General features: G+C 36.8%; 1 long non-coding RNA gene across 1 annotated transcript in view; it reads right to left on the bottom strand.

The window, feature by feature from the left end:
- LOC134757537 (uncharacterized) overlaps window positions 1–22,587 on the bottom strand; it is a 30,222-nt gene extending 7,635 nt beyond the window's left edge. The window contains exons 1-2 of the long non-coding RNA XR_010131670.1: window positions 22,462–22,587; window positions 18,670–18,826 (exon numbers count right to left, since the gene is read on the bottom strand). This is a non-coding gene — a long non-coding RNA (uncharacterized lncRNA). The remainder of the gene's footprint in view (window positions 1–18,669; window positions 18,827–22,461) is intronic.
- Between the last annotated feature and the right edge of the window lie 1,372 nt (window positions 22,588–23,959).

Genomic DNA, 23,959 nt, shown 5'->3' with positions numbered 1-23,959 from the left:
ACAGACAGATAGGTAGGTAGAGAGACTATGATAGATAGATAGATAGATAGATAGATAGATAGATAGATAGATGATAGATAGATAGATAGATAGATAGATAGATAGATAGATAGATAGATAGACACTCTTGGCCCTCAAAGAATTCCCATCCAGGAAAGGCCTCAGACAAGTAAATATTTTCTACTGACTAAAAGTCCAAAGACATAATTAAGTATTCAGGGCCAGAACATGGATTTTGAAACTCCCCTGAGGAATTTATGTGCCCAAGCCATTGAATTGGATTGGTCCTTGATATATTTATAGCACTCAGTGTCAATTTTTTTCCATGAAGCACAAAATAATACTAAGTTCTTAAGTCCCTTAGGGATAACTTATTGCAAGTTAGTAATGTGAATTTAAAATACTCCCTCATTTTGTTCACCTCTAAAATGATGGAATATGGGAAAAAACTCACATATTTTATGAAAGTTGTTTGGCATAGCTAAAATGATAAATTTTTAAATAAATACATTTAACTCTTTAGTTGTGTAAGACCCTAGATTACTGAACAGCATGATGAGCTATTTTTTTCTTTTTAAAACTGGTACACAGAAAATTGCAATTCATCTCTAACTTGGGAACCACTAAAACTAAGGTCATTTAGAGCAATAATTGTGTCTTTATTCAATATGATATACCTGTAGTACTTAGCACAATCCCTTATTTATATTAAGTACTCAGTAAATATTGGTTGAATCAAGTAGTAGAATACTAATAGATCATGTGACTATAATAAAGTAACATTTCGGACAGTGCCAACTTACCAAATTTTCAGATGAATAAAGGAAACTGGCTCTTTATGAGTTTTCATTCTTCTCTTCATTCATTTATTTGTTTCTTTGTTAATATATTGATTCATTCAACCAACTGAGTGAGTGCCTATTATATGCAAAATGCTGTGCAAGGGAAAAAGACAAATCATACAGGGATCCCGTCCTCAAAGTTGACAGTCTAATAATAACATATCCGTAACACTTATACAAATACAAGACACACACACGGAAAGGCATAAACCGGTGTTGGCCAATATAGTAGCTACCAGCCACATGTGGCCATTGAACACTTGAAATGTAGTGTATCCAAATTGAGACATAGAGTAAGTATAAAATATGCCCTAGGTATTGAAGACTCAATAGAAAAAAAGATGTAAAATAGCTCATTAATTTTTTTATTATATACTTTAATTTCTGGGAAACATGCAGAACATGCAGGTTTGTTACATGGGTATACATGTGCCATGGTGGTTTGCTGCACCCATCAACCTGTCATCAACATTAGTATTTCTCCTAATGCTATCCCTCCCCTAGCCCCCACCCCCCAACAGGCCCGAGTGTGTGATGTTCCCCTCACTCTGTCCATGTGTTCTCATTGTTCAACTCCCACTTGAGTGAGAACATGTGGTGTTTGGTTTTCTGTTCCTGTGTTAATTTGCAGAGAATGATGGTTTCCAGCTTCATCCATGTCCCAGCAAAGGACACGAACTCATCCTTTTTATGGCTGCATAGTATTCCATGCTGTATAGGTGCCACAATTCCTTTATCCAGTCTATCATTGCTGGACATTTGGGTTGGTTCCAAGTCTTTGGTATTGTGAATAGTGCTGCAATAAACATACATGTGCATGTGTCTTTATAGTAGAATGATTTATAATCCTTTGGGTATATACCCAGTAATGGGATTGCTGGATCAAATGGTATTTCTGGTTCTAGATCCTTGATGAATTGCCACACCTTCTTCCACAATGGTTGAACTAATGTACACTACCACTAACAGTGTAAAAGTGTTCCTATTTCTCCACATCATCTCCAGCATCTGTTGTTTCCTGACTTTTTAATGATCAGCATTCTAACTGGTGTGAAATGGTGTCTCATTGTGGTTTTGATTTGCATTTCTCTAATGACCTGTGATGACGAGCTTTTTTTTTTAATGTTTGTTGGCCTTCCTTTGAGAAGTGTCTATTCATATCCTTTGCCTACTTTTTGATGGGGTTGTTTATTTTTTTCTTGTAAATTTGTTTAAGTTCTTTCTGGATATTATCCCTTTGTCAGATGAATAGATTGCAAACATTTTCTCCCTTTCTGTAGGTTGCCTGTTCACTCTGATGATAGCTTCTTTTGCTGTGCAGGAGCTCTTTAGTTTACTTAGATCCCATTTGTCTATTTTGGCTTTTGTTGCCATTGCTTGTGGTGTTTTAGTCATGAAGTCTTTGCCCATGCCTATGTCCTGAATGGTATTGCCTAGGTTTTCTTCTAGGGTTTTTATGGTTTTTGTACTTATGTTTAATCCATCTTGAGTTAATTTTTGTATGAGGTGTAAGGAAGGGGTCCAGTTTCAGTTTTCTGCATATGGCTAGCCAGTTTTCCCAACACCATTTATTAAATACTGAATCCTTTCTCCATTGCTTGTTTTTGTCAGGTTTGTCAAAGATCAGATGGTTGTAGGTGTGTGGCCTTATTTCAGAGGCCTCTGTTCTGTTCCATTAATCTATATCTCTGTTTTGGTACCAGTATCATGCTGTTTTGGTTACTGTAGCCTTGTAGTATAGTTTGAAGTCAGGTAACGTGATGCCTCCAGCTTTGTTCCTTTTGCTTAGGATTGTCTTGGCTATTTGGGCTCTTTATTGGTTCCATATGAAATTTAAAGTAGTTATTTCTAATTCTGTGAAGAAAGTCAATGGTAGCTTGATGGTTACTTCGGGCAGTATGGCCATTTTCACGATATTGATTCTTCCTATCCATGAACATGAAATGTTTTTCCATTTATTTGTGTCCTCCCTTATTTCCTTGAGCAGTGGTTTGTACTTCTCCTTGAAGAGGTCTTCCATATCCTTTATAAGTTGTATTCCTAGGTATTTTATTCTCTTTGTAATAATTGTGAATGGGAGTTCACTCATGATTTAGCTCTCTGTTTGTCTATTATTTGTGTATAGGAATGATTGTGATTTTTGCCCATTGATTTTGTATCCTGAGTCTTTGCTGAAGGTGCTTATCAGCTTAAAGAGATTTTGGACTGAGACAATGGGGTTTTCTAAATAGACAATCATGTCATCTGCAAACAGAGACAATTTGAATTCCTCTCTTCCTATTTGAATACCCTTTATTTCTTTCTCTTGCCTGATTGCCCTGGCCAGAACTTCTAATACTATGTTGAATAGGAGTGATGAGAGAGGTCATCCTTGTCTTGTGCTGGTTTTCAAAGAGAATGTTTCCAGCTTTTGCCCATTCAGTATGATACTGGCTGTGGGTTTGTCATAAATAGCTCTTATTATTTTGAGATATGTACCATCAATACCTAGTTTATTGAGAATTTTTAGCAGGAAGCAGTGTTGAATTTTATCGAAGGCCTTTTCTGCATCTATTGAGATAATCATGTGGTTTTTGTCATTGATTCTGTTTATGTGATGGATTATGTTTATTGATTTGCATATGTTGAACAAGCCTTGCATCCCAGGGATAAAGCCAACTTGATCGTGGTAGATGAGCTTCTTGATGTGCTGCTGGATTTGGTTTGCCAGTATTTTATTGAGGATTTTCGCAGCAATGTTCATCAGGGATATTGGCCTGAAATTTTCTTTTTTTTGTTGTGTCTCTGCTAGGTTTTGGTATCAGGATTATGCTGGCCTCATAAAATGAGCTAGGGAGGAGTCCCTCCTTTTCTATTGTTTGGAATAGTTTCAGAAGGAATAGTACCAGCTCCTCTTTGTACCTCTGGAAGAATTCAGCTGTGAATCCACCTGGTCCTGGGCTTTTTTTTTGGTTCATAGGCTATTAATTATTACCTCAATTTCAGAGCCTGTTATTGGTCTATTCAGGGATTCAACTTCCTCCTGGTTTAGTTTTGGGAGGGTGTATGTGTCCAGGGATTTATGCATTTCTTCTAGATTTCCTAGTTTATTTGCATAGAGTGTTTATAGTATTCTCTGATGGTAGTATGTATTTCTGTGGAATCAGTGGTGATATCCCCTTTATCATTTTTTATTGTGTCTATTTGATTCTTCTCTCTTTTCTTCTTTATTAGTCTAGCTAGTCATCTATCTATTTTGTTAATCATTTCAAAAAACCAGCTCCTGGATTCATTGATTTTTGAATGGTTTTTCGTGTCTCTATCTCCTTCAATTAGTTATTTCTTGTCTTAGTTATTTCTGATCGTAGTAATTTCTGATCTTAGTTATTTCTTGTCTTCTGCTAGCTTTTGAATTGGTTTGCTCTTGCTTCTCTAGTTCTTTTAATTGTGACGTTAGGGGGTCAATTTTAGATCTTTCCTGCTTTCTCCTGTGGGCATTTAGTGCTATAAATTTCCCTCTAAACACTGCTTTAGCTGTGTCCCAGAGATTCTGGTATGTTGAGTCTTTGTTGTCATTGGTTTCAAATAACATTTATTCATGCCTTAATTTTGTTATTTACCCAGTAGTCATTCAGGAGCAGGTTGTTCAGTTTCCATGTAGTTGTGTGGTTTTGGGTGAGTTTCTTAATCTTGAGTTCTAATTTGATTGCACTGTGGTCTGAGACACTGTTTGTTATGATTTCTGTTCTTTTGCATTTGCTGAGGAGTGTTTTAGTTCCAATTATGTGGTCAATTTTAGAATAAGTGTGATGTGGTGCTGAGAAAAATGTATATTCTGTTGATTTGGGGTGGAGAGTTTTGTAGATGTCTATTAGGTCTGCTTGGTTCAGAGCTGAGTTCAAATCCTGAATATCCTTGTTAATATTCTGTCTCATTGATCTGGTATTGACAGTGGGGTGTTAAAGTCTCCCACTATTATTGTTTGGAAGTCTAAGTCTCTTTGTAGGTCTCTAAGAACTTGCTTTATGAATCTGGATGCTCCTGTATTGGGTGCATATATATTTAGGATAGTTAGCTCTTCTTGTTGCATTGATCCCTTTACCATTATGTAATGCCCTTCTTTGTCTCATCTGATCTTTGTTGATTCAAAGTCTGTTTTATCAGAGATTAGGATTGCAACCCCTGCTTTCCTTTGCTTTCCATTTGTTTGGTAAATATTCCTCCATCCCTTTATTTTGAGCCTATGTGTGTCTTTGCATATGAGATGTGTCTCCTGAATACAGCACACTAATGGATCTTGGCTCTTTATCCAATTTGCCAGTCTGTGTCTTTTAATTGGAGCATTTAGCCCATTTACATTTAAGGTTAATATTGTTATGTGTGAATTTTATCCTGTCATTATGATGCTAGCTAGTTATTTTGCCTGTTAGTTGATGCAGTTTCTTCATAGTGTCGATGGTCTTTACAATTTGGCATGTTTATGCAGTGTCTGGTACCGGTTGTTCCTTTCCATATTTAGTGTTTTCTTCAGGAGCTCTTGTAAGGCAGGCCTGGTGGTAACAAAATCTCTCAGCATTTGCTTGTCTGTATAGGATTTTTATCTCTCCTTCACTTATGAAGCTTAGTTTGGCTGGATATGAAATTCCGGGTTGAAAATTCTTTTCTTTAAGAATGTTAAATATTGGCCCCCACTCTCTTCTGGCTTGTAAGGTTTCTGCAGAGAGATCTGCTGTTGGTCTGATGCGCTTCCCTTTGTGGGTAACCAGACCTTTCTCTCTGTCTGCCCTTAACATTTTTTCCTTCATTTCACCCTTGGTGAATCTGATGATTATGTGTCTTGGGGTTGCTTTTCTCAAGGAGTATCTTTGTGGTGTTCTCTGTATTTCCTGAATTTGAATGTTGGCCAGTCTTGCTAGGTTGGAGAAGTTCTCCTGGATAATATCCTGAAGAGTGTTTTCCAACATTAATTTTTATATTGATTACATATTGAAATTATAATATTTGGAATAAATAGGGAGTTTAAATAAAATGTTTTATTCAATTAAATAAAATATTTATTGAACATAATTGAATAAAATATTAGAATTATTTAAACCTATTTCTTTTTAACTTTTCCATGTGGCTACTAGAAAACATGGAATTACAGATGTTGCTCACACAATATTTCTATTGGACAGTGGTCATGTGGATATGGTATTATAAATGTTTAGAGATTTTAGCAATTCATTTCAGCATTGAGGAGGTAGGAACAGGGGATCAAAAGGCTTAATGGAAAAGATGGCATTTGAACTGAGGGGCTTTCTAAAGTTTAGACATGTAAGGAGTGCAAGTAGAGGATGCAGGAGGAACAAACCTGAGTTTGACTGCGTCCACAACCACTTCAGGCAACGTGGTGGAGATCTAGCTTTGACACATGTAAGGGGCCCCAGGAGGCTTACAACAAACTTCTTTCCCATCTTCCATTTACTTATATGCTTTCCAATCATCAAAGTACTTTAAGCCACATTTTCACATTTTTTTTGTACTAGACTCTCTGACATAGAACATTCCCTCCATTTTAAGGAAAATAAAGCAAAATTTAGATTATCGGTAAAGCTCTCAGGTGAAAAGGCCAGTAAGTGGTCAAACTACTGTACTTAGAACACAATACTTCTGAGTAGTTTTCCTTAGGATCTTCCTGGTATATCACACTGCTTCCCTTTCATAGGATTGTGCTCCTCAAAGCAGTCTTGTAACCAGTCCAATATACTAGAAGTCCTTCAGGTGAAGTCCACCTTAGGCCCAGCCATCTGCTGTAAACTCCTCGGATACTGCCAGGTCCTACAGTGGCACCAGCTGCCCTGAGACAAACCTAAGCTGCAGAACCCCAAGGCAGGTGCACCTGAGAAACAAAAGGAGAAGTGAACATCTTGCCTTGATAGTTGTTTAAAAAGAAAAAGAGAGAGAGAAGAAAAACTGTTGTTGCTGAGTGCCTACTACAGGTCAAGCAGTGTATTTGTCATGTTGTGTACCCTATGTTATCTAAATCTCACAGCAACCTTAGGAATAGTTATTACTAAACTGTTTCAGGATTGGAGATTCTTCACAATACCTCATAAAGCTGACATTAACTGACCATCCAATATTCTCAAAGTCTCATTATGCCTTCCTGGGCTCCTGGACCCTTCCTAGCAAGTAATCCTCAGAATCCCCTGGAGATTAATATGTATGAGGTGTGGGCTACAGTTCCATAGTCTAAAATGGTAACTACCACATCCCCATTTTGAATGCATAACAATAACATCACTGTACATTTCTCGACAGCTGGCTATGAAGTATACAATATGCCAGAGATTTTATATGATCCACATAACCATATTATGAGGAAGAGCCCATTACTTTTCCCCATTTTTAAAGATGAACAGACAGTTTGAAAAAGGTGAACTGACTTGCATAAGGTCATACTATGGTAAATGGCAGAGTTGGGATCCAACACCTTGACCATCTGTCTCCAAAGTCCAAGTTCTTTACTATTGCATTACACTGATCCCTGTTATTCCCATTGCCCTGAGCAGCCTGAGAGCCACTGAAAGAGGCCATAGGATCTATACCAACCAGATGAACCTGCAGGAATGCCACTCTATGGTATAAAAAAGTTGAGTAGCTAGTTTATCATTATTCTCCCACAACATTTTGGTAAGCAAGGTGAGACTGGATCACATTTTCCCTCTACTGGCATGATTTGTTAATTTGATCCTTATAATCTGAAGACTTTGGAATAGGCCTTCCTAGTTTGCCTTAATATCTATTCTAAAGACTGTTTGCAACCATATTGATAGGCCTCTAAGTGTATGTTCATCTACATACAAAGAAACCACTTGACTAGTTGCAGATTAAACCACAGGTCAGTGACAAAAGAACAATTCAAATTTTTAGCCCCAAATTAGTGGCCTGCTGCCCAGCCTACAGCATGCTATTGCTTCTCCAGATATCAGAAGGCAATACCTCTGTGTCTGATGCACCATACGCTAGACAATCCTGACAATTTACTGTGGTTTCATGCCCCAACTATTATATTACCATCAGCCCTGATGATTGCTTAGGCAATGAATTTTGTGGTAATGATATATTCCAGACCTAGGATAGGATAATCCCCATGTGTGGGCTCTGACTTCATGGACTAGCAGGGGAGTATTCAGACTTTATATGATTCTACACACATTTCTGCTGACTCAAAAATGGATGTAAAATATAAAGTGGCATGCTGGGACATAGCAGTTTTTAAAACTCCTCTGGGGCTGCTTTGTTCCTCAATCAATAACTGGATGTTACATGTTCACATGCAAGTATATGCCTGTGTTTGTACAAAATGCTTTGGTTTGGGTGATAGAAAAAGTCGTTTGGAAATCACGCTAGGATAATCCCACGTAATTGCTAATGTGATATTAAAATAGTGCTGATTTCATAAAGCTCTTTATTTGACTTAGCTTTCACATATCATTATACTTTTAAGAAATAAAGCCCCAGTGAAATGTATGGCCACATCTGGCTTTTTTCCCTGTATCTGAGATGCACAAAACATGGCAATTTACATTTACTTGATCTTCCATGAAACGGAAACTTTACCAGTATTTTAGCAGACCAGACCCCTTCCTTAGAGTGAACAGATGATAGAGATTACTTGAGACCCTCTTGTAGTATAATAATAATTGTTTTAATTGTAATAAGGTTCACAGGTTTACTGAGTGCTTACCAGGTACCAAGCACTGTGAGAGGCACTTTACAGGATCCACAAAATAACCTTATGCTATAGATATCATTAATAGCCATGTATTACAAATGAGAAAATAGAGATCTTGTAAGTAGGAATACCAACTCACAAAGTCAATTTCTCTAACTCCAGAGAACACTCTTTAAATCACAGTGCAAAATGTTCAAGAAGGTCAGAGCATGATATTTAGTCTAAGCTGGACTTCTGGACGTAAAATGTTTTAACATATAATCAAAGACATAATTCCTATTTGTGCATGAGGTGTGCTGTATTTTGAAGATTTATCTTTGGAAGTATAGTGTGATGTACATGCAGCTGTATGCCTCCAAGACAGGGCATACTGAAGACTACCAGTCAGACCTCTCAGTTGAGGCTCAGACCTGATATCACATGCTAAAAAGGGCACTACTGTCCTATAAATGATACCTGAACAAACTTATCAGCTATATGTGCCCCAAAACTACATTAAAGACAATCTGATTTGCTTACATAAGGTAGGAAAATGTAATAAACTAAAGCATACATATCAAAAAAATTGGGTTACCAAATTAAAGTACGCACTGTCCTGAGAGCTTCTGAATTTCTAATTCTAGCTACAACTAGTTTACAAATAACTTCTGAATTACAGTCATTTGTTGGAGAGAAAAACAAAGATGCAAATAACAACCCACAAAGTCTAGCTTGTGTTAGAACTGTGGCACCATTTATGAGGAGGCGCATGCTTGTGCTTAAACACATATGCGTGCATTTACTTAGATCATATTTATAATTATGATAACTCATGACCATGTTTTCCCAGATCTAGGACTAGACAATGCAACCACTCAACCAGCAGCCAAATCTGCAGTGCAGATGTGACCAAAGAATGGCCAGAATAGTGTTAATTCTGCATCCTCTTAACATGCAAGATTGTTCCTTTTCTAAAAATCAAATTTAAGTCCGAGTCCCTAGTTTGTAGTCCTTGCCAAGGTTCTCTTAGTACAAACAGCTCCCAAGCTAAATCATGCCAAATTTTGAACATCCCTGTTTACCTCCAATAAACGTCCTCCCAGAAGTCCTTTGGAAACATGCATAGGAGCAATGTTCTCTGTTTCCTTTTTCTTTTCCAAATGGTTTCATATACCTGAGTCCTATTTAGTTGCTTCTGTGATAGTAAGAAAAATGCTAATGCATATCTTACCAGCTTATAAAATAAACTAAGTTTTCTGTGGACTGTTATGAAGAGGCAGTGAGCTACTGTTCATTCCTAAGGCTAACTATATCTAGATTGGACAAATTGTTGTTCTCTAAGGTTATGCCAAAGCATTCCACTGAGACTCTGTGCAATGGAGAAGGGGAGATGGCAGAGACTCCTCTGTCTTAATTTCCTGATCCTATAGAGGCCTCCAATCTAGAGAGGCTTACATGAATAGGCCTGGATTTTCAAAGGATTGTCACCATTGTCATGTTTCCCATTCATTTTCATGCATTTTTATGTCACAGTTTGGCCTCACACATTAAATATTTCAAACACTTAAAATGAAATACTCTTCACCATCAGTTTCTACTGGATCTTTTATTTTTTAAATAGCAGACATTCTCAAAAAGTAGATACTAAATGATTTCTCCAAGTGTTTTGATCACATGGGAATATTTCTTCTAGAGGTCACAGGTTTATTTTTCAAAACGGTCTCACTGCTATAATTTTCATATTGGCTTCCCAAAATAGACTGACTATGCATATTATGAAATCATGCTGATATTGCAAAAATCAAAACTCTTTGAGCAAGACTGACCATCACACATCCTTGATCAATTTCAGGGTTCAGACAAGAGCACCAAAATACTTGCCTAGTGTCTTGTTCATTCATTCATTCAACAAATGTTTCTTAGATTAGTATATCCCATGCCTCATGTAATGTTCCAGAAATAAGATAATAAATTATAGACTTTTATCTTCTAGAAACATATAGAATAAAAAGTGATATGCACATAAACAAATACAGTGAAGTATTATAGTTGTTATGATTGAACCTTAGAAAGCAATGAGATCCCAAAGGAGATAATAATCAGTCCTATCTTTAAGGAAGGAGAAATGTGTCATACAAATGTATCTGAAAGTAAAAAACAAGCAAATATCTAGTTATTTCCTCTGATTAGAAGCAGAATAAAAATTTGATGTGGCCCAATATAAGAGAATAGTATAATTTCAAAAATTTTTGACAGTCCTTTATGTAAGCAAAAGAAGTTAGATTACTCTGTTATCTATTCATACTATTAATCAATTAATCTGTTATCTATTAATCCAATTTCTTGTGTATGGGTTAGACACAGGATGGAATGAATCCAAAACATCAGAGAAGGGAAGTTTAATGTGCTCTGCAGAATTATGTAAAGTGCTGCATGCAGGCAGATAACATTAACTTGAGGAAAACGCTTTTCTGCTTTCATAGATAATTAGACTGCACTGCCTCTGAGAATTATAGTTTGATCAAGGAAACATTTAAGTGTGTGTGTGATTGTGTGTGTGTGTTTTATCTGGAGTTTCCAATAGAAAACTAGATGTATACAAGAAGAATGGAGGGAGGAGGACATATCTTCACCACAAAATAGTATAGAGGCCCTGAAGTATCCATGGGGAAATGGTATAATCACATATGGTAATGTAAGCTATGTAAAGCAAAACTCCAGGGCTTGCTTTTCATGATATGACATTTTTAAAGTGATGAAAGAAAACAACTGTTGACCTAGAATTTTATGTCCAAAGAAAATATTTTTTCAAAACTGAAGGCAAAATAAAGATTGTCGAGACAAACAAAAGCTGAGATAATACACCAACAACAAACCTGTACTACAGGAAGTTTTTCAGGCAAAAGAAAGATGATACCAGATAGAAATCTGGACTTACACAAAGGAATAAAGAACACTAGGAATAGTAAACATGTTAGTAAATATAAGAAAATTTTAAAATTTTTTAGAAGATAAGTAATTGCTTAAAAAGAAAAATAATAACAATATACTGTGAGTCTTACGTATAAAATACCACAAAAGATAGAAGGTGAAAATTGACAAATATGTTTTGTTACACTAAATATGAAGTGCTAAAATATTTTTTGAAGATAAACTGTTATAAGTGAAAGATATGTATTGTAAATCTTACTGCAACCACCAAAAATACAAAACAAAGAGTTATTACCAATAAAACAACAGTAGAAGTTATGCAATCATACAAAATACTAAATTCAGAGGAAGGCAAGAAAGGAGGAAAGGAGGAAGAAAGGTGTTATAGTATGAACAGAAAACAAATAGCAAGGTGATAAATTTAAACAAACTATAACAACAATCACATTAAATATAAATGGTTTAAACATTCAAATTAAATTGCAGAGATTATCAGATTGGTTAAGAATCACAGTCCAACTATATGCTATTTTCAAGAAACTCACTTCAAATATAAAGGCTCAAGTTAAAAGTAAAAGGATGAAGGCTGGGCCCAGTGGCTCACACCTGTAATCCCAGCACTTTGGGAGGCTAAGGCGGGCAGATCTCTTAAGCTCAGGAGTTTGAGACCAGCTTGGGCAACATGGCAAAACCCTGTCTCTACCATAAATATGAAAAAATAGCCAGGTGTGGTGATGCGAGCCTGTACTCCCAGCTACTCAGGAGGCTGAGTTGGGAAGTTTCCTTGAGTCCTGGGAGGCAGAGGTTGCAGTGAGCTGAGATCACACCATTGCACCCCAGCCTAGGTGACAGGGTAAGACCCCATCTCAAAAAATAGTAAAAGGATGGGAAAATATATACTATGCAAACACTATGTGTAAGAAAGCTGAGGCAATCTTGTTAATACCAGAGAAAGTAAACTTCCAAACAAAAAATATTATCAGGATAAAGAAAGACATTCAATAATTATAAAGAAGCCTAAAAGACATATTAATCATAAGTGTGTAGGCATGTAAACCAGTGTTTGAAAATACATGAAGTAAAAACCAATGGATTAAAAGGAGAAACAGATAAATCCACAATTATACTCAGAAATTTCAATAGACCCCCTCTCAACAATTGATAAAACAAGTAGACACAAAGATCATTATGGATAAAAATGAAGGGGAATAAAACACATTCAAGAGTGTGGGCTTGTCTCATAAAATAATCGGGGAAAACAGATCATTTGAATGGAACAGTAGTAGATTTGGTTATGAGATGAAAGGCAACCCCTGGAGTTTTGCATTAGAGAGTCTACATCACTATATGTGACAACCCCATTTCCTAGTTCAGGCATGCATTAGGGCTTCTCTGCTAGTAAGTGATAAAGATATGTCCACATTTCCCAATTATTCTTGTATCTCTCTAGTTTCCTATTGGTAACTCTGGACACACACACACACACACACACACAGACAGACACACACAGGTTTCCCTTTTTCTTGGGCAAACAATCATTCTCAGAGATAGTGCAGTTCCTTACCAGGAAAAGTCCTAAGTCATATTACACAGCAATTCACAGTAGTGCATTTCCCAAAGGTGGATATGATATTGTACTTCCAGTCACCACCTGATGTAAGGGTAAAAGGCCTAGACAGGGCTCTGCTTGAGATCAACTATGTCCTCTGTTGTTTCTAAGAGCACTCTCCAATAAACTTCCCACAAGCAAATCTCCATTTTATTGTCTGTTTCTTGGGGACTGAACCTAAGATACAGGAAAAGGGGAAAGATACACAAGAATATAGTCAAAACTAGAGAGATCAAACATATCACTATTTAAAGAATTGGTAGGAAAAAGGGGACAGAAGATCTATTGAGAGAGAAAGGCCATAAAGGTAAAGAAGAAATACAACAAGAAAAGGAGAATTATAAGACTGACAGCCAACTATTCAGTAGGCATTTGAATATGAGGGTTGGGAAAGATTAAGAATGGATTTGGGCATTTTAGCACAGAGATTTGTGGCAAAAAGTCATGCCAACTTAATATCAGGATGCACTAAACTCTAGTCTATGTTAAGCATGCTGAAGTGCTTGGAAGTATACTTAAATCTGCAAGTTACTTGGAATTGCAATTTTAAAAAATAAATGGATTGATAAAGAAAATATAGTAAAATATTAATTGTCAGATATAGGTATTACATATACAGGTATTCACTGAGCAGTGCTTTCAGTTTTTCTGTATAATTAAAAATTTTATAATAAAATTTTGGGAAGTGGGGAGGATCCATTGGCTTTGACATTGGGTGGTCATTGATGACCTTTCAGGGCGGGTTTAGTGCATTTGGGAGATGTGTGTAAGAGATAGATTGCAGTAGGTTTAAGAAGGAGTAGAATGCCAAAAAATGAAAATCGTTGACTTTTTTTCCAAGAAGCTAAGCTAAGGGAAGGAAATAAATAGGACTAGAGCTGAGGAGGGATACAGAGTTGAGAGAAGTTGGGTTTGGTTTTTTATTTTCTTGTTTTCTTTTCTTTATTTCATTATGTTTTGTTTTAGATGAAAGACTTGAACATATTTATGGATTGTGCGGAAGGAGTCAGTAGAAAGGCAAATTATATATTTTTGAATTTAATTTTCTCAGGTTTCCCTAATTCTTAAATTAGAGCCTTTTCTATGGATAATACACTGCCAGTGTAGGGGTAAAAAGGTAATGGCTTTTCCCACCCATCACAAGGGTCATGGTTGACACTCCTATAATAAAAAAAGGTTAGCAACAGAAAACGTAACATTTATTATATTAAATTTTGTATTACATAAGAGCCTTCAAAAGTGAAGACCCAGGGAAAACTTGTATTTTTATGCTTAGGTTTGATGAAGAATGGACAGCTGAGTAGAAACGTGATTGGACAAAAAGGACATAATGTAATGATAATAGGATGAGGTAGAAACCCAGCGGGGCCTGTTTGTAAAGAAGTTTCTAGTCCTCTCTTGTGTAGCATTACTTCCCTCTGTGCAGCATCCTTCTCTATCATTTCTTCCCTATACCTATAGAGGGCAGGACACCTGTTACACGAGAGTTTTTAGGGAAGAAGGGAGAAGTCAAAGAGTAGTATTTCTAGTTTTATGGCTGGCTTTGAGGGAGAGCAGTTGTAGTTTCTATGATCTGCCTTGGGAAAGAGGAATTCTAGTTTTTATGACCTGCTTTGGGAGAGAAATGGGGGAAGGAGAGAGGAGGGCAGGAGAAGGTCTTGCTTCTGAGGCCCTTTTGATCTCTTTCCGTTCAAAGTACTCAGCATGCCAAAGCACTGTACTTTAGGGTATCATGTTCTGAGCCCCAAGACTGGTGACGTTTATTATTAGGGAAAGGAAGAGAGTTAAATAGAGTAGAGAATAGCAGTTCTGGATTTAGCTCTAACAACTCTGCAGCTCTGGGTAAATATCCCTAAGCAAGGTCTGACTATGAAATCAGGACCAATAATGCCCACCTTCTAATTAATAGGAATGTTAGAAATAGAACTTTATGCAAAGTCTGGTATGCTTAATTTTGAGTCTTTTAGTCTCAAAGGCTTAATTTCAAGCACCAATTCCACATTATTTAGTCATGTGATTTGGGCCAAGATATTCTCTAAGCCCTGGTTTTCTCAACTGCTAAGTGGGAAAAATAATAATATCTTCTTCGGAGGGTTGTTATGAAGATTAAATAGCAAGATGCAGGTACATAACTTAATCAGCTCTGGCACATATGAAGTTCTTAGCAAACAGAGACAATTATAAAGGAGTTTTTAAAACTCAGTGTTCCCATTGTCTGACATGAAACCAGAAAGGGACTTTGTGAAGATACATGTGAATGGCTTGATAGAATACTTGGCACTGGCACATGAAGTCCCAAATTGAAAATTGCAGGTGCCCAGACATTATTCTTCTTCTCAGACATAATTAACTTGGGCTGGGTTGTAGCTTCTGCCAAGAAAAATGACTACAAGTTTCTCCCTGTCTGCTCATCCTGAAGGTGTCAACGAAAGCACTGCCTGCCCAGACTAGTACCCAGTGGCTGAGATGGGACACCCTGAAGGCAAAAGTATCCTTCTAACCTCCTTCAGCCTCATGATTCTGATGTGGATCTTTGTTTCGAAGAAGAACCGCATTCCCTGAACCATCCTCCTCCTCCTTCAGGAATGTTACAGCTGACCGGATTCTTGCAAAGTGGCGTCTACTTCACAGGCAGTTTATATGAAGCCTCCAAATCAGACATGCTTTTACTGTCATGAAGTAGCAAGAAAAGACTTTTATTCCCTAAGACTCTCAGAATATGAACTCCAGATAAGATCAAAGATAGCTCGTTGGGTGAGAATTGGAAATACAAGACTGGCATCTTCAGTATTATGTTGTTAATACTCTAGGAGCAATGAAACCCACATGTAAAAACAAACACTCTCATTAAATAAAAGACCCTAAATTGTGGTTCTCTCTATTAGCTCCCAATGATTCTGTCCCTTCACTCCACCCCTAAACTTTGCAAAATTCTTAGAGAAAACAGGATTAGATGTATCCATTTTAATTTGACCCATTGGAGGTCAAAAAAAGTCATAAAGTATTATTGATTGTGCATTGATTGATCTGCTATCAATCATCATCTGAATGATGACAGAAATTGCATGCCCCACCTCCTGCAAAAAAAAAAAAAATAGTGGCTTCACAAAAGTCAGGATTTGGACTTTTTTCCCTTTATGGTAAGAAAAGGGAGAAGAGACTAAGCCAGGGTGGGAGATAAGTGAAATATAATCTATAGATCTTGGCTTACAAGAAGAAAGGGCCCACTGGCTTGAAAAATACTGGTCTTCCCCCAGTTCCTGGGGAGATTTTACATATATTTCTTCTGATTTAGGGCAAGGTATTGGAAGGACTTTCTGAAGGAGTGGAACTGATTAACTCAAGCTCTTAACCCAGACTGATCCAGAACAAAGGATAAAGATACAAAAGAACAAGTTATGATGTTGAGTATGGAGAGAAGGAGAGGTTTATGGTTTCATGGTCGTAATAAGTTTAGGACTTTTATTTTCAGCTAAATCCTTGAATTTCTAGGCCAGAAGTTTACCAGCTTCCTGGTCCTCGCCAAAGGGAAGGTGATAAAACATGTTATTGGTTAACATTTTCTTCCCAATTCTGCAAAATCAGACAGCTGTTTATCTCTCTCTTCTATTTTTTATTAACTTTGTATTTTATTAAACTTACAAAGAAGTTGCAAAGTTGCTTTATCTGTTACTATCTCTATGTCCATAATTTTTAAATAGACTGTCTAAAGAGTTAATAGCATACAGTATACCCCTTTCCTTCTAAATACTTCTGTGTATTTTTTAACAAAAGCATTCTCTTACATAATTATAATTATCAAAATCAGGAAATTTAACATTGATATAATTTTATTTTCTAATTCAAAGTCCATAATCCAATTGTCCTGTTTGTCCCAGTGACATCCATTACACAATTTTTTCAGTCCAAATTTTTTTCAGTACATGCAAGATCATGCACTGTATTTACTTTTCATCGCATCTCTTTAGTCTTATCAGAATTGTGTTTAACGAAGGTATCAACCAATTTTCCCTCTTTTCAACTGAGAAGCTGATATACTCCAGTATATTTAAAAAAAAAAAAAGTCTTCCAAATGAGATCTGATTTTGCCAAGCCTGGGTCTCTGTAAGTGGAGTTTGTGCTCAGTGGCTGGAGACACCCACAGCTCTCCAAGCCCAAAATTATTACCCTGTATAGTCACTCACTGAATTAACCTCTCTTTCCTTCAAGTCATCCAATAACCATTTGTCTTAATCAGTCATGGTCTGCTATAGTTACAAAAGTGCTGACCCATAGAAAACAATCTGTTCAAAAATCAGATTGTTTTCCTTTCAGATGCCATCAACACCCTTGCTATGTAAGACAACATGTCCGCTTATCGGGCCAGAAAGGAGAGATGAAGAGAACGAAGTCATGATTACAATTCCAACACCAAAATATTGAGAAATAAAGTATGTGTTCTTGAATAAAATTAAAGTTACTCCCAGCTTCCCACAATCCATGTATTCCTCATATCTTTGTATGTGTTTAATAGCTTTAATAAACAAGTACAATACTTAATTCTTCATGGAATACTTGGAACCCCACACCTTTCCCCTTAAATAAAAATTTATATTAATATGTAATGTTATATTTCCTGAGATCTTTCCAGTAGCAAATGAATTTGTACCATAGCATTCTAGAAAATAGTTAACAAGAAATTATTAGTAGTAATAATGTATATGATATATTATTCTATATTCCTATATTTATTTCCTATAATTCTATAGGAAAACCCTTAGTTTGGGTTTTTTGGTTGTTTGCTTTCTTTTCTTCCCAGAAACCAAATGGTATACAGTTAGATCATAGAATTTCACACCTGGCAGAAACCATAATACCTCAAATGCCCAATCTCCTCATTTACAAATAACGACCATGAAATCCAGAGAGATTAGATGAATTGCCCAAGGATACGCATTAACTAATGGGAGAGCCAAGACAAAAACATAAATGTTTTGACAGGCTACTCAGGACCCTTGCCACTGTAAGACGCTGCAGAAGACAGGTAGGGCTGATTAACGCTATGTGAAAAACCAATTTTTAAAACTTAAATTGTATTTTGGATGCACTAGGAAACACTTTAAACAAAATGAAAACCAGGACTTACTCTTTTATTCAGAGAAGATAGGCTTTCCTGATTGATTGGTTTTTATAAATTTCTATTTTCAGGTCATATATTTCTTCAAAGGTGGAATCTTAAATGTTTAGAGTAATTCATATTAAGTTCCAGGGCCTTAATAGTTCAGAAAACCTTAAAAGAGATCCCTGGGAATTTTAAGTTAACCATTGTAAATTAACCACTGCATTAGACTGCTATTTCAACTCCACTGAGTCAGACTTGGAAATTATTTTCTGAAGGCTCTAGAGAGAGAGAACAACCCTCTGATCTACACTCAACCAGTAAACATAGTTTGGAAGACGTGTGTAAGGCATCCTTAAGACAACATACACACCTACAGAGGAATGAAAACATTGTACTTGCTGAATAGGTCTGAAGAAAAATTTCAGTCTTAGAAAAAGCTATTACATAAACACAAGTTACATTATTAATACTGATCTACACTCAGCTCTGGAGCCAACTGGGCACTTACCTGAACATTCATTTTCAGAGAGTGAACTCTGCATCAAACCTCTGAGTCTTCTATCACTGAATATTGGTGCTTTGAGTTTTCCTTGAAATCCTTAGGTCTCTCACTGTGGTTGAAACTTTGGCACCGGGGCTATAAATAAGCCCCACCACAAGTTTATCTGGGGGATAAAATGAGAGCGAGCAGTGTGAACAAGAGGATAGATGCTGGAAAGAACACAATTTTCTAAGTCCATGCACTTGGTTGTGAAACCAAGCCAAAAAACAATCTTTTGATTTTCACCTGTTTTCCCAGTACCGTGTTAGGAGATGCGCTGTGGGGAATTCTGAAACTAGGCAGACAGGAGCCAAGCTCCAGCACTACTACTAACTGGGTAATCCTGGAAAATTATTTAACCTTTCTCAGGCTTAGTTTTTGTGGTCAAATGGCCACAAAATATCTATCTATCCTATAGAACTGTGATAAGAAATAAGTTTCAGACTCCTAGAAAATACATAACAAATGTCGTTTCCCTGGATTCTATAATGAGCTTTTTCTAGGTTTATCAGAGACCAGAGGGAGGAGTAAAATAGCTTGTACGATATCAAATAATGAGTTAAAAATGATAGATGGGATTGTTGCTCTGGTATTACCCTTTGTTATATACAGTCTTTGACTTTCCCTGTGTACCAAAAATGTGACTTTTCTCTCCATTCTAGAAAAATTCTCTGCAGTGATTACATCATTAGATTTCTGTTTCTGGAGGGAAAATCACAAACTCTCTGAGAAAGTGAATTCTCACCCCATTAGCCATAGCCTCAATAGAGGATTAATGAGTTCAATCAAAATACCAAATAAGATTGATACCTGAGGAAAATATGGGGTTGGGGGAGAAAAAAATACACATCTCCTTAGTTCTCTTCACTATTGTAAAACATTTACCACCCCTGGGTTCAAAGATCCTGGAAGTAATTTGCATACACTGAGTTTCCATAAGCATCTTGTGCTGCCCACAGGGCCCATTGGCTTGAAGCCAACTGGGAAAATCTCAAGTTACTACAAAGATTGGCAAGTACTGGGAACCTGTTAGATAGCTGAATACCTGTGATTCAGGCTTGTCTTCTCAGAATATGCAAAAGTCAAACCGCAAACAAATATAAATTTGATGTAATATTATCTGATGCTAGGTAGTATCGGTTACTAACCAGCAGTATAGAAATACATGCCTTGTCAGGAAAAGCTTTAGTGCTTGATAACTGTCTATGGAAATTTATTTTGACTAAGAAGTGTTCTTTCACATATGTGTTCCTAGAAGCAATGGGATGAATAACCTCAAGAATTTTTCTCCTAGAATCTAGGTCTCAATAGAGGGAAAGAAATACTTCTCAGAGGAAAAACTTTCAATTAGCCTTGCCCAGACAACACAGTGATCTGTCAAATCACATCCCAGCCAAAGTCACTGATTAGACCTTTGAGGATGTTGAGTATTCTCTCTGCAGGATGTGGTCTGGTGACTGGAGCTTAGGTCAAAGTTCGGTTCTATCTATGGCTGTGTCAACCAGCCAGTGACCTCAGGGAAATCTCTTCAGCATGCCAGTCTTCAATTTCACTTTCTACCAATTGTCATTTCAGACTGTTGGGTCAGATCTTTCCTGTCCTCACAGCTGAGATTCAGGTCAGTCTGTCACTAGCCTCTAGCATCCACCCCATCCCCTTTGCCAAGACACTCCTCCCTTGGCCTGTCCCACAACTTCAGCTAAGGTAACACCTAGTTATAAACTAAGTGTCAAACTATTGCCTGTCTGAAAGGAAGATGCCTTTGCTTGTTGGGACACACCTTTTTCAGGCACCCTGAGGCCAAGCAGCCAGGTGGAAGGATCATTGCTACTAAATTCTTGGTGGTCCAATCAACTAGACTCATGTGTAAGGCATTCTTAAAACAACATACACACCTACAGAGAGATGAATAGATTGTCCTTGTTAAATAATGTTTGAAGAAGGATTTGAGTACTAGAGAAAGATACTACATAAATGCAAGCTATAATATGATTAATACCAATCTACAACCAGTTCTGTAGACTCTGATTTGCTACCTAAAGATCCTCCTGCCAAACACCAAAGACACTGAGCAATATCCTGCCAGATCATTAGTTTTCTATTCAGACTAATTCTATTGATCTGGATGACATGAGGTATTAAGACATGGTGAGTAGGAAGGAAGCATGTTTATACCATGCAGAAAAAAACATCAAGAAACAAAAAGCACACACAGCAATGAAGTTAAAAATATAGCAAGAAATGAGTACCTCCAGAAAGGTTATTTGTGGAGATGTTTACTATTCTGTTTAACAAACATTTATTGAGCACCTCTTATGTGCCCAACACTATGTTAAGTACTAAACACCAAGATAAACAAGACATGGTTCCTGCCCAGGAAGAGTTCATACTCTCACACCATGTAATTTACACTTTGCGAAGTATGAGAATCACCTGACTACCTGATAAAACTGGAGATTCCCATCACTACCCAAAAACATGCCCATTGGATTAAGGGTCCAGCAATGAGGCTTGGGAATATTTATGGTTAGCAGGTGTCTCTAATGATTTGATGATTAGCCAGGTTCAGGGAAACACTGGTCTAGTGAGACACTTAAGCATCTAGTGAATATAAGAACAATTTTCTTTTTTATTGTAAATAATAATAATTTATGCAATTTCTCAGCAAAGTGAAGATCAGTCATCCAATCTCCCATATACAGTGAATGAATGAATGGCTGAAAGCCCATCTTAGTCATATATTCTCTTTGGTCCCCAGTACGTAAGACTATACAAAGAACAGAATCAATAAATAATTGTTAAATAAACACAAAGAGAGAGAGATAAATTGTCCTTCAAATTATTCCATTAAAAATAGTTCCTATCTAGTTCAGAACCACAATTTTTAAGTAACATACTTTGATTTCTTTTCTGTAACAAACCTTTTCAATATTTCAATCATATTCTTTTCTTGGGTTTAAATCTTTTTGGAAAAAAATGTGGGACATAAATCAATCAATAAATAAACAAACAAAAACTCTTGATACTTTCTACCATCACCACTTCCCATGAGAAGTTTTACTTAACAATTTTTTTAAAGGTGGGGGTTGTGTTTGCCTTATACAGGTAGTAAACAAGGCTTTTCTACCTAGAAGATCAAATAAGAAATGTAGTTATTTCTATTCATTTTTGTCCCTTAAGCTCTGAGCCTTGATTCCTTCCAGAATTAAGCAGATATCATTGCCAGTAATTTTTTAAAGATATTTTCTGATGACTTCTTATTTCCTTCAAATGTCATAATTATATTACAAGGAAATTGTAAGGAAAGCATCCAAACTTTGTTCAGGAGAAAAATTGATAATCTGGCACTGTTAATGGTACAATTCAAGAAACATACTTTGTTTACATAGAACATGGGGGAAGGGAAGAGATGTTAAAAGTGCACAAGAGGTCTTTAGTGACTTTACATTTGAAATCATTGCAAAATTCAAAAAGCAAGTCCTATCTTGAGCCCTGGTTAGTTGAATTCATTATAAACATATAAGGCAAAAATAGCTCTGTAACTGTTCTTAGTCAGTATCTACTCTTGAATTTATTGCTGAAGTGACCCATCAATTATTCCTGAGAAACAGGGTCAGTACCATCATTTCATCTTTCTTGAGGCAATTAAGGAGCAGCCTTTTCAAGAGCCAAGAGAGATAGCTGTCTCATGAGTTTCATTTTTTTTCAAGTCCCTTGTTGCTATAATTTTAGGAAAAAAATGTGTTTAAGGTCACTTACGTTCATGGCAAAACAAGAGCATGTGTCAAGGCAATGAGCGAGCTGCCCCACTGTGAGCAACTGTTCCACCCAACTCAGCTTCTGCACTTGGTGATGCTCATCATCCGGGATTCCACAGAAATGAAATTTAACTGAATCTGAGTCAAATGAGAAATAGAACTCTTGGATCCCTTTAAGCATTCTTGCTTGGAGCACCCACCAACTAAAGCATTTTGCTCACTTGGATCAGCAAGGTTGCTTGCTTACTGATTTCACAATGTTCCTCCTCAGAAACTAAATTTGTCTTTGGATATAGTCCAGAACCATGTCTCAGGAGACCAGCTAGCTGCCAGTGCAGAATCAAAAAGCTTATACATATTGTAAAAACAAGAAATCAGTATATTTGCATATTATCTGTTTGTTTGTGTGCGTTTTTTTGTACAAGAATTAGAGAAACTGAAGAATGACCTGCAGACTAGAGAGAGCTTTGGAGACTCTTGAAGTTTGGCAGTAAGGCTTCTTATTATCAAATGATGACCATTTTAGTGGCACACCCAAGTTTAACCCCACTCCTTGCCTGTACAAACTGACTGAATAAATCAGCCTTAGCTAATAAGGCTTCTGACTGCCATTAGCTCCAATATAGAAAGAGAATATAAATTTTAGGGACCCATGGCCCTTTGGAGAAAGGATTGCCTAACAAAAGAAAATACGTTAAAACATACTAAAGTCAGAATGTGAGAATTTGAAAATAATAGCATATTCTTCATCTGAAATTTTCCCTGAATATTTTATTATCTCTCTTATGGATCTACTTGATATTTTGTAAATATAGGAATGTTGCTGTTTGAGGTTTTCTATGAAAAGTCTTTTAAAAGTGTTACCATTTATCCATTTCACAGCACTCCTTAGTTATGTCTCATCCTTACCAATGGTACTATTAATGATAAATATTACCGATCAAAACCAAACATCTCTTTGTGAACATACCATATTTCATGTTTCAATGCCAAACTCTGGTGATATACCTGCTTAGAACTGAGGCTCGTATTGGTGTCACATCCTAGTAGATGCCAAGCATCAACTCCCAACAGTCCTCTATTTCTGTACCCCAGATGCTTTCCTCGTGTCGATTCTTACTGTGCACACTTGTCTTTGGCGACTTCATCTGCACTCACTTCACCTTAGTATGTGTGATGATTTATAATTCTATTCTCTGCCCAGACCATAATACCAATTGCCCACTACTAGGCTCTCTCTGCTGAATAAGCTACAAGCTCCCAAATCCTCCACCCCCTATATTTCCAAGCCTTGTTATATGGCTATGCCTCTCTAACTTAGATGTCATTCTCTCACTTCTCACTATAACCACCTTACCAGCCTCACCACCATCTGCATCCCATCAGAACCAAGGTCTCATAAACTCCTTACCTTAAATACCTTTCAAATTTTATCTCTGTCCTTTTGCCTTTGCTGCCACTATTCTCTTCTAGACATTCTTCACTCTTGCCCGGATGAC

Source organism: Gorilla gorilla, chromosome 19 (assembly GCF_029281585.2).
Source record: "Gorilla gorilla gorilla isolate KB3781 chromosome 19, NHGRI_mGorGor1-v2.1_pri, whole genome shotgun sequence".
NCBI classification, from domain to species: Eukaryota; Metazoa; Chordata; class Mammalia; order Primates; family Hominidae; genus Gorilla; species Gorilla gorilla.
Note: the sequence above shows the minus strand (reverse complement) of the source record. Positions and strands in the feature narration are given on the sequence as shown.